Below are 15,428 nucleotides of genomic sequence, written 5' to 3'. Positions count from 1 at the left end.
GGCCATCAGTGGAAAACAACCACTCAATAAACAGGCAGGCTCTGCAGGAATCGGCCTGGGTGGTTCAGAGCAGCAGCTTTCACCCGCAGCCGGCGGCAGCAGCAACAGTAAATCCGCTGCCTGTGCCCGGCAGCGCTCCGGAGGGAGCAGGCAGGCAGAGCGCTTCTCGCCCACGTGCGTTTGCGGTGGGCAGCTCGCGGGGCGAGATCGCCGCCGCTCGTGGCACCGCCTGTGCCGACACAGCGCGGAGGTGCCCGCCGCACGTCCCCCGCACGCCTGCCCCGCGCCCGGGCTGCTGGCGGTCCGTGTGTGCTCAGCGTGCCCACGGCCTGCGCCCTGCTGCGCTGCGGGCAGCTGCGCTGTCAGGTTTTTCTCACGGTTTTGGTCTTGCTTCGGCACTGACAGACAATGCGAGGGGGCTGCCCTCGGGGCGGGTGACCGGTGCCGTTACCTGGCTGCTCTCAGCTAGAGCGGGCACAGCGTGGGGAGCTGGGAAGCAGAGCCGGGCAGGAGGCACAAGGGCGGTTCTTCCCCTGGGAATGCCCACGCTGGCTCCGTGGCTCCGAGGGGTGGATGCCCCTGCGCCCCTTATGCGGTGTCCAGGGATGCTCAGCACATCCCAGGACAGGTTAGCATCACCCTGCAGCCATCCCTGCGACAGATTAGCATCGCTCTGCAGCCACGCGTGCTCTCTGTGCAGCAGCCGGGGGCACATGCGCTCCCTAATGAGCTCTGGTAGCAGTGTTTAATGAGCACATAGTTACTGGGCTGAATGTAGCTGAGAAATTAGCTATTCATGGGGTTTACAAACTGGCAGGGTGACAGAAGAGCGATTCCAAGCAGCTCAGCATGGCTCATGGTACTGGCACTGCCGTGTGCTGGCTGCAGGGCCATCGCCCCAAGCAAGAGTGTGGTGGAGGGCCGGGGTTTCTGATACTGGCCTTGGTTTTCAGCCTGAATACTAATGAAATGAGTGTGGTTTCTCCTATCGGTTAGAGTTGCCCATCCATCGCATGTCTGCATGACACCACGGTAGCTGGCTCTTTGGGCACACTTCTTGTCTCTTGTCAGTCTGAGCCCCTCAGGGCTGACAGTTGGTGGGCAACCCAGGACATCTGCATGCTTTAAAACACCCCCTGCGGCATGTGGGGCTACACGTGAGGATGGAGCGGCCGTGCTCGTGCTCAGCCTGCGCGGCTGTGCTGCCTTGCAGCGATGCAGGGAGGCTCCGCTGAGTCAGACGAGGTGCAGCACTGGGATCCGCCTGGGCCCTCACCCCTCCCAAAGCAATCAAACCTCACCCTGATAGGGAGCAGAGTTCCTCTCCCTCTGGCTTTAACCTCTTCAAGTATTCCAAAAGCGCAGACAAGTCTTATCACCCTGATCTGAGTGAGGCTGAGTAAATTAAAGATGGGAAGGGGAAGGGGTGGTCGGCTGGTGGAAGTCGAGTGGTGCCCGTGGGAGCGGCGGATGGGGTGCTTGCCTCAGTCTGGGTGGGAAGATGCATCCCGGGGGCTGTGGCAGAGATGCTCTGGCTGTGGGTCTGGGGCGCAGGTGGCCGCAGGACACCACGGGGCTGCGGGAGGTGTTGTACATAGCGGGGAGCCCCGGGAGCTCAGCCTGTGCTGCCCGCTTTGGATTACTGCAGGTTTTGTGCAAAGACTGTGGACGTTGGGCTACAGTAGGCAGCGGTCCAGGAACCAGCGTGGTGGCACACCCTGCACCTTGATGTTGGTAGTGCTTGTTGGCCGCAGCCCCGAGCCATTGCAGTGACCACCCGAGTGGGGGACAAAGGTCTGCAGCAATTTTTAAATCAAGGGAACTTTTCTCAAACTTTCCTTTGCCAGCACTTTCTGAGTTACCAAATATTTAGGTAGCGAGTTCCCAGAACGAATAGGAGTCAAAATTTACTGGAGATAGGTTCAGACGTGATCGTTCAGGCAGCCGCTGGCAATGCAGCGTTAGGAGGCAAGCCCTTGTCCCCCGAAGCTCTGGCCCGTGCTGCAGCCTGGGTGACCTGTGCCCATGCGCACAGAAAGGTTTCGTTCCAAAGCAAGGGCTGCCTACGGGATCCAGTTTGTGGCTGATGCTCTGGCCACATCCTCCTCCGCTGTGCCAAACGGTGGGCACACCGGGCTGAGAGGCAGCCTGCTCCGCAGCCTGTCTGCCTGCGGGTTATCTGTGCGTGAGGGTTTTGTAAATGCTTGGCTCGCGTTGCAGTTTTACTTGTGTAAGAATGTGAGGCAAGGGGACACATATGGGAGAGCCTGTCCTGCCTGCCCGGTGAAGGCTTTTTAAACACACCTCACCCCCCCCCCCCCCCCCCCCCCCGCTCTTGAATGTGCTGTTTAGGCTTACCAGTTACAGGTGATTCGGATACTTCAGCACACAGTGCAAAAAAAAAAGATAAAGATAAAAGGTTGCAGAGCTTTCTAGATATGCAAAGAGCATTTTTTTTATTAGCAGGGCTTGTGTTTTAAAAAGCCACTTACACTTCCAGCAGAACAAAATCTCCTGACCACAGAGCTTTAAAAATGCATTTTAAACTCTGGACAGACCAAATAAACTCCTTCTCCAGCTTGCTTTTCTTAATCATTTCTTTTATGTTCATACAGGATGATAAAGAAGAAAACGGACACCGTCTGAGTCAAGCCACTTCTCACACAAGCCTTGGCATGCATCAACCCAAAGTCTCTTATTCGGCTAAAGGAGCTGAGGTGCTTTATGGCTTGAGGTGAAGAGAGGGAGAGAGATGTTTCCTTACACAAACATTTGACATTTTAATAACGAATTGACCAGTGCAGGAGTTAGCCTCCAACAGAAACCCTTGTCCTTCCTCTGCAGTACAACTAACGTGAAACAAACGGAGCACAATCTGAGTCTGCTTGCAGCACTCATGCTTAAACCATGAAAAGTTGATTATCATCTCCAAAGAGTAGGCGGTTTACTAGGCATTTGTTTGTAAACAAACTGAACTAGCAGAATTGAGTTAATACAGTATTCAGTAGAGATATACATCACATATAGAAAAGGAAATCATGTTTAAAAATATGATAGTTATTTATGGCTAACATTTAAAAACATAGATTGTGTTTGACGTGAAATTCAGTGATGAGTCAACTACGTTAAATGCTTCCTTAAAGCAGTAGTCAAGAACACAGTTATCTACCAAGGTCTGTGCTTCTACTTTGGACTTGACCCTGGAAATCTGGAAGTCTTTGCCAGGATGTTTCCAAGGGGGGGAGTTACACTCTCTTTAGTTCTTTGAGTCAATAAAGGATAATATCATAAAGTTTAGGACCGCATGTGAGGATTGGTCTCTATGGGAGCTGAATGTGATGGGTGATGCATGCCTGGCAATTAATGCATTGTATGTCTATGTTATCCTCCCTGTCAGCACTGATAAGCACATTTCTTAGGCTTAAAAAAAGGAATTGTGGAGGAAAAAAAAAAAAAAAGACACATCTATGCATCAGCAACCCAAAGATTTACTTTGAAAGTATCCAAGCAGTGGCTTATCGTCTGCTTTGAAAGGAAAGTACTCCTCTTCTTCAGGCAAGCAATGGCTCACATAACGCCAGCTGCCCTCCCCAAAGGCAGCACGCTGTTTCTGTGCTGGCTGGGGCTCTCGGCCGTCGCAGCAGCCGCCGGCATCGCCTGCTCGCCCCTCGCCATGGTGGCCGCGCCGCTGGGCCCAGGCAGGGTCCCCGCGTCCCCAGGATTTACCCTCTCACAAATGAAGTGGGCTGTTGGAACAGGAAGCCCTTGTCTGCTTTTATTTATTTGCCTGGTATTCTTATCTTGGGGCTGTCTCATGGCATTGTGTGTGCTTTGGGCTGACTCATTGTTGCATTTAAATAGACAAAGGAATTAAAAGACATAGGACAAGCAGGAGGTGGAAACCCATCGGGTGAGTGGCAGAGAGGAGAGCGCTGCTTGGACTTGAGCAATTTGCTGACAGGGCAGGGTGACTTGCCAGGGTGATGAAAATGGGCATACGCTTGTTTTGCTTCTCGATGATGCATCTCGAGAATTCAAGGATTTTTTTACTTTCCACTGCCTTTTTCCCCCCCCCGCTTGTTTTTTTCCATTAGACGTTGAGGTTTCATCTGTCCAGGAACTCAGTGTAGAAAAATATAAATAATTATGACAGGGGATGAAAGCTGAGCAATTGAAAGCAGAAGAGATTTACAGCCAGATTGTTTAAACACTTTGCTTTTTGTTAGCCTCTATTATACTGCAGTGCCTTAAAACCATTTGGGAGGAGCAAGCATTTTGTGCAAGATTTGACAGCTCTAAAAGTGCAGTCCAGAGAGAAAACAACCCGCCTGTATTCGAGGCTTACTCAATCTCCACTCAGGAAAAGGTGGGTGACAACCCACCTTTCTCAATACTTTTATTCTAAAAACCAGAGGGCAGAAGTAGGCTTTGCCACCTCTTTTTTGCCCTTTGGCAACGAATAAACATTTTCCATGTCCAGGCTGCTTCCTCCCAGTGGGAAGTACCGGAGTGGCAGCAGCGGGGCCGGGGCGCTGGACAGACAGATGCTGCCCCCCCCCGCTGTGGGTCCCCCTGTTTTGTGGCTTTGTCTGGGGGTCCTGCTCTGGCTCAGGCTCCTCTGCCAGCGCAGCCCCAGGAGTCTGCATTTCTCTGAGCCCGAGTGTTTGCCTGGTGCCTGACAAGCCATGAACCAAGCCCAGCCCTACCCTGGGAGCTCACTGCCTGCTGCAGGCAGGTCCTGCCTGTTTGGGAAGAGGATCGGCCGGCGCGAGCAGAGGGATGCTGACGGCATGTATCTCCTGGGATGGATGGGGAAAGAGGTGCACGGGTCTCTCTCTGTACACATCCTCTTGGTGCACACCTGGTCTTAGTGCAAGGAAAGGCTGCTTTTGGCCGTGTCAGACAGCTCTGCGCGTGCTTGTGTGCACAGGCAGGACACGGGGCCATCCCACGGCGTGATTCGGTACCCAAGAACCTGTGCTTCAGGCAGGGCCTGCGTTCTGTGCTGCCTGAGTTTGTGCAGAGTCCGATGTAGGGAGCGTCCAAGCCAAAAATAGCTTCACCTTTGCACTGTCCAGTGTCCCTGAAAATGCAGAAAGCTGTCCTGCCAAGGAGACTTCTCACTGCTCGCCTCCTCTAGCAGACGGAGTTCACACGTTCCCCAGCAGATTTCCTTGCTCTCTCTCCATGATGGTGGAGCTTACCTGCACCCCGATGTGCAGGGCTGTCCCCTCTCAGCTTGCAGCCCACCTTCATTTTACAGCGAACCCGAAAAGCAGCGAAAGCCCGTTTGTACATGGGACGGTTTGCTCCCATGAGATGCCTGCCAAATCCCGTAGCTGCTTTTCTGGTATGGAGAAGGCTCTGGAGAGTTTTCCAGATGCCTAAAAGCAGGGCAGGATTGGGGTGGGGGAAGGAGCTGTGAAGGGCTGGAGGCAGCGCAGAGGGGCTGGAGGAGAAGGAGTGGATCTCCAGGGACTGAGGGAGGGATGGAGGATGCTCTTTGCCAGCCGGAGGTCATTGCTCCACGGCAGCATTCCCTGGGGAAGCACCAGCTCTTCTGCGCACACAGCAGCTGCTGCGGCTGGCATGCACCCCTCTTCCCCCAGATGCTCGTCACAAGCCTGCCTATGATTAGGAGAGAGAAACTAGGACAGGGAAAGTGATTACTTCTTAGAAATTGTCTTTCTTCCAAAAACCAGCCCCCATCCATTCCCATATGCAGCAACTGAGTGTGTGTAATATACAAAACCAGGTTTTAGGGTGGGTTATTTTCCTCGGATGCTTTACACATAGTGTGGCGTTTTACCTCCTTCCAGATGTGACCCGAGATCATCCGAGTGGAGCAGTTTGAGTGCTGCACAAAGTTGTGCTCCCTGTATTTTGAGAGCTACAACATAAAAGCTTGACAGCCGATGCCTGTACAAATCATTATCAGGCCTGGTCAACATTTTTCTTTCAAAATTTATTGTTCAGATCCCTGGCCTAAAAATGTTTTGCCCAGGGCTGCACAGTGGGGCACCACACATGCCCTGTGTCCAGCTCTGTGGGGTCCCAGGCAGAGGACGGTGGCTGAAGGGCAGGGCTGAAGAACAGACCCGAGGTAGCTGGAGCATCTCTGGCTACTTGTCCTGACACCGGTCCCATCTGCTCCTCTGGGGAATCACTTGCGCAGGCTGAGCATTGATGCCCACCAAAGGGACGGTGATGACCACCCGTCCCACCCCCTGCAGAGGCAAAGGGGTGCTGGGGCTTTGTGTGCACGGCGTCCCCAGGGGCGCACACTGCAGAGTGCCTGGTTTCCTGAGGAGCTGAGACATCCTCCCCGCAGCCAGGCTCTTTACTTCAAAACTCAGTCTTTAGAGACAAACCCACTGCTCTCCCTCCTGCAGTATTTGTCACCTGCGTGCTGGGAGCAACACCGTTCATGACTCACGGCGTCCGGGAAAGGCAGACACTGGTGCCACCCCGCCAGCCCCACTGCCACCGCTGGGCATCGCAGCAAGGCAAACCCGGGCACAGCGTGGCGGGGGGCACGACACAGTCAGAGAAGCCTTTGCCCTGCAGGGAGTTAAGAACAGGTTTGGGGAGCACAGAAGGCTTTTTACTAAACCTCTCCTTTTGCGGGCTGCAGTGGCCTAATTCAGGTTACAAACATTACTGTGAGAAACACAGGCAAAAATCTTGCCGGACCAGCTCTGGGGAGCGAGGGAGTGCTCGGGATTTTGCAGCAGCGCCTGCTGGTTCGGGGTGAGTCAGGCTGCAGAGCCAGCCCGGTTGAGCAGAGCACTGGGGTACGGCTGGAGGGGAGCGCTGGGTCCCAGCGCGGGCCCGAGGGGATCGAGCCCCTGCCCCGCTGCTGGGGCGACGGCACAGGGAGAGCCCCGAGCTCCCACGGCAGCAGAGAGCACCTGCAATGGCTGGGTGTGTGCATGGGTGTGTGCACACGTGTGTGTGTGCATGCGTGCACATGTGCATGCACCTGTGTGTGCAGGTGTGCAGATGTGTGCACACCCTTGCGGGGCTGTCGGCGGTGTTGCAGCAGCCGCAGCAGCGAGGCCAGAGGCAGGGGTCCCAGCTGCAGGTTCAGGGCGGGCTGTCACAGGGATGCTGGCGCCTGGGTTTGGTAAAACACCCTGATGGCACAAGAAGAGCAAGGTGTGGGCTGTGAGACCCCCTGAATTTGTGCCTTGGGGTACACCTGATGCCGTTAATGCCACATAAGGAAGCTGCGCACAAAGCAGCAGCTCCTGCGAGAGCTGCAAGGTCCCGTCTGCCTCTGCAATTTAACATTTCTGTGCTTGTTAGAGGAGCACTTCAAACAGAGGGTTGGGAAAGACCTCATTAATACAGCATATAGGTGACATATATGGCACAGAAGTGGCTTGAAAATTTACTCAGGGGAAACTTTGCAGTGAAAAGGGCATTCAGAGCACTCGTCTATGCTTTACCATCGCTGGAGTCCTGAACTAACACATAATAGCCCCTCTAAAAATACTGGCAGCATCTGACTGCCATCAGATGACTCCTTCGGCCGATTTGGAGGGAGGGTGATGGGGAAGCTTTCAGCCTCCAGAGACATGCACAGCTTTGTTTCCCAGGACCCTTTCTAGTTTTTTTCATTCATCTGAGGGTATTTCTGAAATGAGGACAGGCTGCGGGGGGCACCAGGGGGGACACGGAAACCTAAAGCTTGGCTGTGACTCTTTGCACAGCTGGTTTCTTCTTCCATGGATGTGAGCTGCCTGAGGTGGATGCTTGTTTGTGATAAGTTTTGTGGTTATTTTGTGTGTGTGTGTATGTGTGCGTGCATGTGTGCTATACTTGTGATATTTATATACCACATCCAGCTGGCAGAGCTTCCCACATGCCATTGCAAACCCTCCTAATGAGCACTAATGAAAAAAGAGGAGATGGTTGGTTTGTTGGTGTAGGTTTTCTGGCTGGTGCTCAGAGCTCCAGGCAGGGACTGGGTGCTGTGATATTTGGTGACAGATACTCTGTATGTGCCACCGACAGCTTTTAGCTTCTGATGCCAATGATGTCTGAATGTCCCTGTGCCTCAACTGCCCCCTGCAAAATGGAAATGGGATCAGGTGAGCGAGGGTGCTGGGCTCCATGCCCCTTCCACCGCAGAGGAGATAGATACTCAAAAAAGCTGACTTTGAGCTTGCTGTGAATACTGTCCACAACAGGTGAGCTTAAAATAGGCTCCCCCATAAGAGAAAATGCATGTCACAGATGAGCAAGACGTGCAGCAGCAGCTGGGCTCCGCGCGCCCCTGCTGCAGCGGGGTGCTGGGCGTGCGGCACGCGGGGGGCCAGCGGCGACGTGAGCGGGGCTGCCAGCCCCCTCCCCGGACCTGGCTCGTGCCCTGCGCGGGGGAGGCCGAGCATCGCTCGTGATTGCTCAGAGACCCTCGAAGGCTGCTCCGTCAGCTGCTGGCAGGTGTTTCCCCCGGAGCAGGAGACTGAGGTTAGAAGTTGCGTCTGTGCAGGCACGACTGCAAGCAGAAATGTCAGCTCTGGCAACTGCTTCCAGCACCGGGAATGTTTCTGGTGCCTAATGCAGCCCAAGTTCAAAGGCTATCACAGGAAAAATACTCCCACTGTAAGAGGGAGGAGCAAACTGTGGCTCTACAGCAGTGAAGGAATTAGTTGCATTGTCTTTCTGTAAGAAGATAAACCAAGTTTTCATCTCCAGACTAATGCTCGACATGTTGTTGTTACTGCTCACTCTCACTCAGACTCCTGCTCAGGAACCAGGTCCCAAAGGAAAAGCTTCCCCCAGTGTCCGTGGAGGTGGGTGCTGGCCCTGCCCCGGCGTCCCTGCTCCTGCCCTCGGCTGAGCAGGACGTCGTTATGCTCCCGGCCCCAAAATCGCATTATCTGACCGCAGTTGGCCGCATCAGTCAAGTGCTTGGCTGCTGCTCGGGGGGGCTGCGGCAGAGGTGGAAACTACGTTGAACTCCGAAGCTCTCAGGAAGACCTCCGCTTCTGGCCGATGAGGAGAAGAGCCCTCCGCCCTCGCTCTGCTCCAGCTGCCCCGGCGTGGGTCTGCCGCCACGCAGCGAGCAAGGGGCTCGGCTGGGCAGCTCCTAACCCGCGCCGGGCACCGGGGATGAGCCCCGCAGCTGGGACAAGGGGTCGGGCGTCTCTTCCCGCAGGCTCCCCAGCAGCGTGGCACCAGCGGTCCCCAACGCCCCGGCCGACGTCCTGCTACCGTGTCCTGGAGATCCCGGCCGGGGAGCAGGACGCCGGGGAGCACGGTGCACCAGCAACCGCGCGCCGGGTGCTGCGGGAACATGCGTGGCACCGGCCGGGTCTCTGCTCCCGCGGGCTCTCCAGCCCGCTGCACGCACAGTGATTTGTTTCCCCGAGCAAGACAGCGGCAGCGGGAGGGTGGAGGGGGCTCTGAGTGCCTGCGGGGCACATGGGGACCCCGGGGTCCTCCTCGTGCCCGGGCACGGCTCTCGAGGTTCGGGCCAGACAGCCACCCCACGCTCCGCTTTCTACACCTTTGCTTTCCCTGCCAGCAAACCTGAAGCGATGGAGATGAGAGAAGCTGTGTTTGATGGTGAAGCACGGCTGGAGAGCTCGGACGTGGCTTACCCCTGCCTCCAAATAATAGGTGGCTAAAAATCTTTTTTATTTTCTCTGCAAATTCTGCAGTACACACAGAGAAATGCCTATTTTGAAATAGTCTGTGGGAACTTGGAAAATGAAAGTGACTACCTTTTATTTACTTGTTTGTTTATTTATGGATAAGGTTTATTTGTCTCTTGGTTTTATCCCATGCCATAACCACCTTGTTTGTTGCTGTTTTCCATCAGGTGTTATATTTAGCCATGTGTATGCGATGGCCAAATACGCTGTGGGTTTTATTTTCGGTGGCAGCGACAACTATTTCTAAATATTGCAGATCTGCTGAGAGGTATGAGAGTATTGAAAGCTTTGGGGGAAAATTGCAGATCTTGATTTTTACTAGATAGTTTCCAGGTATCTCTTGCTTAAAGGACATCAATTTGCAATGAAAGTTTCCCTTGCAGCCTGAAATTAAATCTCACATTTCTCAGCTGTTGGGAGTGTGATCCGACCAGTAGTGTTAGCGAAAATACTGTAGTTCAAAGGACATACTTTCAAAGGACATCAAAAGAAAGATTTTTCTAGCAATAAAAGCCAGAGTAACCATCACACTCAGCAGTGCGGGGAATGTGAGGCTGGAGTGTTTGCTTTCCTTATGATTAATTTTCTATACTGGTAATATGTGTAAACAAACCTAAAAGGCACCTGGTCCCATATGCTGCAAGTGTACGTGATCGTCCCCCCCCGCTCTGTTTAGCGCACGTGTGTTTGTACATGCTCAGCGTGGGAGCCTCTTAGTGCCAAGCTACAAATATACATAAAATTTAAGAATAATCCAAAAATAATGGAAAGTTGATACTTTTGAGCCTTGAACCCGCTCACCCACATGCGACACTCTGGCTGCGTTGCAGAGTTTGCGGATGGTGCTTGCCCGGTGGTGGGCCCTCCTGCCTGGGCAGAGACCCCGTTCCTGCGGCAGGAGCAGCCCGCGGCAGCGCAGCTGCCCGTACCGTGCGGCTGTGCCAGCGCGGCCGCCTGCCGTGCACCGCGGTCGGCCGGTCCCGAGCCCTCAGCCTTGTCCAACCTTCCTCCCAGGCCGCCCAGGTGCAGGCGTGCAGAGCGCAGTGGACAGCAGTGATCTGGCCGAGTGACTGCCAAGGAGCTTCCATGTTGCTCCACCTCCCTCAGGGGCCATTACTTTTTAGGCTTTTTCTTTCCTCTTTTTGCTCTAGAGCGGCAGTGGGAGGTGCGGCATTGTGTCCCGGATCTCGAGGATCCTGGCAGAGGTCAGCTCTGGTCTCCTTTCAGGGAAGTCTCCAGGTCAGTTGTCTCCTTCCAGCTCTCCGGGTCTCAGGTCTTCGCCTTGGCACCGCTCCACTCGGGCTCCAGTTCGCCTCAAACGTCAACACCATCGGCCTCGCAATTTCAATACAAGACCCGCGCTCAAAGCCCGCCCCGGGCACCGCTGCTCTCACTTGTGGTCAGAGTAGTCAGCATGATTTGGAGAGGTTTTAGCGGGTTTTGTTTGGTTGGGTTTTTAGTGGTACCAGAAGTACCTGTGCTGTCAAACATTCCTTGATGATAGATCCCAAGGGCAGGTTTCATTATTGGGCTGTAAATGCAATATAGGCAAAGAATGTGGTTTGTGTCAGTGAAGTCAGCACACCGTTGCTCTGGCGAGGGGGCAATTACACCAGTGGTGCCTTTGATAGTTCTCTTGCACATGATTCTGCCACTGAAGAGGATTAAACATATCAGAGGTGAATTTCTCATATATCTGAATGTGTCTGATACTCCAGCTTTCACTGCAGAGATAAAATGAACAGAATTTTCCACCTGGCTGGTGGTCTTGGTAATTATTTTTATTCACAGATTCTGCATTAGAGGTGGAAAATACAACTGTGCTTTCTTTGTAGTGTATTGATTTCCAAGGACAAGCCAATTGAATGAAAAGATCAAAACAAGCTAAGAGAGTATAATGTGGCTTTAAGTAGATTTTTTGAATAAGTCTTAAAGAGTCACGCTGGAGACCCATGTAATTTTCCGAGGGTTTGAGTTACTCTTCTTTCTCAGTTAAATTTAATGGTTAGATTTCAAGACTTTTTCTATGATCCAATAATAATAATAATAATTAACAGCAGTATTTTTCAAGAGGCCAAGTACAAATGGAAAGGTCGGTACATTTAGAACCATTAGAAGAAATGTTCTCCTCGCAGAGTATTGTATCTCTCTGGAATTCACTTATGCAGAAGATTTAAACAAATAAGTTGGCTAGAATAAAAAGAAAAACTTTGGCTGGATCATTTTGTGTCCATTTATAACATCTGCGGCTATGCAAACTCTGGCCAATTATATCTGAGTAATCAAATAGCCTGCGCCAGGACAGAAGAGGCTGCACAGTCAGCCAGCAGCATCGTGCCTTGTTTGCGGCCGGTCTCTGGAGTGCAGGGAACTGGAGCGGGTTTGCTCCTCCATAGCCACCACGCTGCTGGTTTACGACAGGGAAATTCCTGCAAAGGAATGAAGAAGGATTCCCAGGAGAACCTGGATATCAGTGCAAAATTTTCAGAAGCCCCCAGTCATAGTAGAGTGAAATCTCAGTGCCCTGGCAGCGCCAGCGCGTCCGCAGCTCGCTGGGTGCCTGGAGGAGAAGTGCCACTCCTCCCAAATGGAGTGGGAGACTTCATCCACCCTTACCTGTCCATCTGCGTTTGAACGGGAATAACAGAGCAGCCGGGTGAGCATTTCCTTCAGCCAGAACAAGCACATTCACCCAGGCTGGCTTCTGCAATTTCCCCATTTTATCTTAATTGCTGGCCCCAGAGCTTGAGTGTTATCAGCTAGAGGGTGAGCTCAAGCATTGAGTTGTAACAGAAGGAATTATTATTTTTATTATTAATAATACCAACTATTAACAAAGCTAAGAGTCTATTTGAAAATGCTAACAATCTTTTTCTTACTGCAAAGTGAAAACTAGAAGTTTTTTGTAATGAAGCTGAATTGGAGCTTACTGAAAATTTTTTCCTGTGAAAGATTAGGCTGGGCTTTTTGGAAAAATGCAGCTTCATTTAAATGCATCTTTGTGAATTTTTTTTCTTTTAATTCATTGCAATGAATAGGATGGGAGCAGCATGGGCAGGGAATGGGAGCAGCACGGGCAGGGGAGCCGAGGAGGAACGGGTCGACTCCTCTCACTTGGGCAGCTCAGATCGCCGGCTCACTTGGAAAATGCAGCCGATCCTTTGTGAAGGCATAGGTTAAAGACCAGGGAAAATAGTTGAGATGCTGCTTTTGGATCTGAGTGAAATGAGAAAAAGGAAAAAAAACCCAACTTAGTTATTTCTGGTTGCTCACCTCCGTGGTATTTACCGGCTGAGAACAGTTGTGCTGCCGAGCGCATCTCGGAGCAGCCTCTGCACCCACCCGGAGGAAACATCTTCCTCCCTCCCTCCTGAGCCTGCTCCTGTGCTGGGCACAGTTATTTTCACTTACTTGGGAAGTAGCCGGAGTCTAAATGGTACTTTCCCAACTTTTAGTGAAGTCATTGTTTTTGTTACAAAAAAAGAATGAATTTGCTCTCTGTTTTTGTCTGCAGTGCATCCTATTCCCTACACAGCTATAGAAATTTCCAATTTGTATATAGGAAATTATAGCTTAGTATGTCCAAAACTCTGTGACACATCAAAACACCTTTTGGGACAGGAGGTTGAGGTGAAACCAAAGCAAATGTGCATTTCTGGTCCATGGTGCTGCTGCTGCTTTTCTTCTAATGAACCAAGTGTGGAGAAGGCCACCCCAGAGGAGAGGACTGTGCTCAGCGCAGGTGTGCACCGCAGCATCGGTGCAGGGCAGCGCTGGTGGGGGGTCACCCATGGGTGTGCTGGCAGAATATAGGGCAAAGCTATTGAAGCAAAATATTTCTGGGACTAAAGCAGAGATGTTAAGCTGCAGAACTGCTTTAGTGAGTGCTCTTACTCCAAGCAAACGAGGTTGCTAGCTCTGTATTGCCTCTTTGCAGTGTCCCCAGCTGTCGCCACTCTTTTTTCGCCCACTTTTTGAGGGCGGCATTGCCTTTCCCTTCGTGAATGACACTGATGCTCAGCCATGGCTGGCCTGGTTGCCTCAACAACTTGAGGCTGTTCCTGATGTTGGGGCAGAGGTTTGGAGCCGGGTAGTCGACCCTTAACGAACCAGCTTTCTATTTCCCTAGGAAATGCCTTCCCAGCAGTCAGTTAATTGTGGCAGGGCTCGCTCGGAGCTCAGCCCGCGCAGGCACAAAGTCAGGCTGCAGCTGCAGGAGGGAAACCCATCCTCCCTGCAGCTCCTGGGGACGCAGCCGGGGCCGGGTCCCCGGCACAGCGCAGCGAGGGGCTGGCTGGGCTAGCGGGACCGGGAGCGGGGGCTGCTGCAGCCCGGGGGCTGTGACCCACCACCACAGCCCGGCCCTGGTGCAAGACAAGCACAGCTGCCCATGGATGGCAAACCCAGAGCTAACGATTTCCAGGCTTCTCTTGGATTCATGTGGGTTTTTTTTTTCTTTTTCTGCCTTTTGCCAGCTCAGCCCCTGCGCTTGCCCACGCCCACCCTCCCATGCCCAGGGCAGAAGGGGCTGAAGATGAGGCAGCTTTGGAGGTCCCAGGCACACCATCAGACCCAGCAGGGAAGGGTTTGTTAGCACAGCCTCGTCACCTCAACAGAGACGCTCACTTTTAAAGACAGCAATTTAAAAGGAGGGTGATTGAAGGGCATCTCAGAACCCTGTCAGGTCTTTGGCTTCTTGGTTTTTTTTAGCACTGTGCTGTTATTATCCAGTGTGATGGGTGAGAGACATCCAGGAGACACCAGGGAAGTTCCAGCGCACATATCATTCGGAGAAATTTTGGTAAATAAAAGGGAGACTTGGGAATTCAGCAACCTCCCCAGCATGGCTGGCAGCCATCTCAGCCCTGCCCTAACTGCCGGCCTAAAATAAACAGGACTAAACTCATACTACCACCTGGACGCCTGGCTCCTTACACCTGGGTGACATCCCAAACGAATTACCTAGGGCTGCAGTTGCTGCAGATTAGGACGAGTGTCATGAAACTTCCTAAATTAAACATACTTTGGGCTTCAAACTGTGAAATGCTCCTTGTCCCTCCAGCCAGGAGCTCTGGCCGGCACTCAGCGACTGTGGAGGGGATGGAGCATGGAAGTCCCAGCGGGGTCCCCGGTGCCCTGCTCCTGCTGCTGCCTTTGCTCTGTTGCATGGACAGACCCTGGACCCAGCGCCCGGCCCCGAGCCTGCTGCCACCCACCCTCAGCAAAAGCCTGGGGGTGCTGAGATTCTTTTTAGGCCTTCAGATTTATGCTGGGAGTGTCCCACGATGTTTCCAATTTGCAGGATTTCTTGTGTAATTATTTTCTTAGCCACCCCTCGCTGTTAACAGTTTTTCTTATGAGTCACTAAATAATGTGTAATTTATACAGCTGTATTTTCTGTTTGGAATAAGCATTCAGCTTAGCAAGGGTTGCAAAGAAAGTTAGGATTTTTGTAGAAATCGGTCTTGAAGCCCATTAAAAGCAACAGAGATGATATTGCTGTAAAATAAGCAGAAACGAATGTCACCTTTTTGTAATTATCTACACAGTGCTATGCAGGTGAATCTCCTGCTTTGGAAACATTTTCTTTGTCTATTAAATTCGATGTGACTTTCTGTAAGAATCGTCCCCTTGTCCTCCTGCGTTTTAGACTATAAGCAACTCCAGCATCCACTGAAGCAACACTGCTGTCAGAGTGTGGTTTAAACTAAAATGACCGGGCATCCCAACAGGCAGCTCAGTTGTTTCCAGCAGATCGTGGCA

General features: G+C 52.4%; 1 protein-coding gene across 1 annotated transcript in view; it reads left to right on the top strand.

Annotated features, from left to right (window-relative positions):
* PWWP2B (PWWP domain containing 2B) overlaps positions 1-3,297 on the top strand; it is a 47,214-nt gene extending 43,917 nt beyond the window's left edge. Inside the window, exon 3 of the mRNA XM_030029971.2 lies at positions 2,616-3,297. The gene's annotated coding sequence lies outside the window, so the exon portion shown is untranslated. The remainder of the gene's footprint in view (positions 1-2,615) is intronic.
* The last annotated feature ends 12,131 nt before the right edge of the window (positions 3,298-15,428 follow it).

The sequence above is a fragment of the Aquila chrysaetos genome, chromosome 11 (assembly GCF_900496995.4).
Source record: "Aquila chrysaetos chrysaetos chromosome 11, bAquChr1.4, whole genome shotgun sequence".
Lineage (NCBI taxonomy): Eukaryota > Metazoa > Chordata > Aves > Accipitriformes > Accipitridae > Aquila > Aquila chrysaetos.
This window is presented reverse-complemented; position numbering and strand designations above follow the sequence as displayed.